Source organism: Arachis hypogaea, chromosome 7, assembly GCF_003086295.3.
Source record: "Arachis hypogaea cultivar Tifrunner chromosome 7, arahy.Tifrunner.gnm2.J5K5, whole genome shotgun sequence".
NCBI classification, from domain to species: Eukaryota; Viridiplantae; Streptophyta; class Magnoliopsida; order Fabales; family Fabaceae; genus Arachis; species Arachis hypogaea.
Window position 1 is genome coordinate 51,625,249 of NC_092042.1, and position 1,471 is coordinate 51,626,719.

The 1,471-nt window shown below is 37.5% G+C and overlaps 1 non-coding gene across 1 annotated transcript; it reads right to left on the bottom strand.

Annotated features, from left to right (window-relative positions):
* Positions 1-1,008: 1,008 nt before the first annotated feature.
* LOC112704226 (small nucleolar RNA R71) lies at positions 1,009-1,116 on the bottom strand. Its single transcript, XR_003154862.1, has one exon. It is a non-coding gene; the product is annotated as a small nucleolar RNA R71 (small nucleolar RNA).
* Positions 1,117-1,471: the final 355 nt, after the last annotated feature.

Consider the following 1,471-nt stretch of genomic DNA (forward strand, 5'->3'; position numbering starts at 1 on the left):
TCTTGTTAGTCAAGTTTCTAATTTTCAAACCAAATCTTTTTAAAATGTTTTTCAAATCATATCTTCTTAATCACATTTTTTTTAAATCAATCATATCTTCTTAACCACATCTTTTTCAAAATAGTTTTCAATCAAATCCTTTTGACTTCTAATTTCAAAATCTTTTTCAAAAATCACTTGATTTCTTTTCCATTTTCATTTTCGAAAATTAAGTAATTTTTTTTTTAAAAAAAAAAAACGTTTTCAAAATTTTTCACTTAATTTTCGAAAATTACTTCCCTCCTTCTCACATCCTTCTATTTATGGACTAACACTATCCCTTAATGCAAAATTCGAACTCCATCTTCTTTGTTAAGTTCGAATTTTCCATTCCTGTCTTCTACTCTTCTTTTCCTCTGACACCTAAAGGGATCTCTATACTGTGACATAGAGGATTCCACATTTTCTTGTTCCCTTATCTTTCTTATGAGCAGGAGCAAAGACGAAGGCATTCTTGTTGAGGCTGATCCTGAACCTGAAAGGACCTTGAAGAGAAAGCTAAGAGAAGCCAAAGCACAACTCTCTTTAGAGCACCTGAACGAACTCTTCAAGGAGGAAGAACAAATGGCAGCCGAAAACAACAACAATGCCAACAATGCAAGGAAGGTGCTGGGTGACTTCACTGCACCTACTCCCGATTTCTATGGGAGAAGCATCTCTATCCCTGCCATTGGAGCAAACAACTTTGAGCTTAAGCCTCAATTAGTTTCTCTAATGCAACAGAATTGCAAGTTCCATGGACTTCCACTGGAAGATCCTCATCAGTTTTTAGCTGAGTTCTTGCAAATCTGTGACACTGTCAAGACTAATGGGGTTGACCCTGAGGTCTACAGACTTATGCTATTCCCTTTTGCTGTAAGAGACAGAGCTAGAACATGGTTGGACTCTCAACCTAAAGAAAGCCTGGACTCTTGGGAAAAGCTAGTCAATGCCTTCTTGGCAAAGTTCTTTCCACTTCAAAAATTGAGTAAGCTTAGAGTGGAAGTCCAAACCTTCAGACAGAAGGAAGGAGAATCCCTCTATGAAGCTTGGGAAAGATACAAACAATTAATCAGAAAGTGTCCCACTGATATGCTTTCTGAATGGAGCATCATAGGTATTTTCTATGATGGTCTCTCTGAACTGTCCAAGATGTCTTTGGATAGCTCTTCTGGAGGATCTCTTCATCTGAAGAAGACGCCTACTGAAGCTCAAGAACTGATTGAAATGGTTGCAAATAACCAATTCATGTACACTTCTGAAAGGAATCCTGTGAACAATGGGACTAGTCAGAAGAAATGAGTTCTTGAGATTGACACTCTGAATGCCATATTGGCTCAGAACAAAATATTGACTCAACAAGTCAATATGATTTCTCAAAGTCTGTCTGGCATGCAAAATGCACCAAGCAGTACTAAAGAAGCTTCATCTGAGGAAGAAGCTTATGATCCTG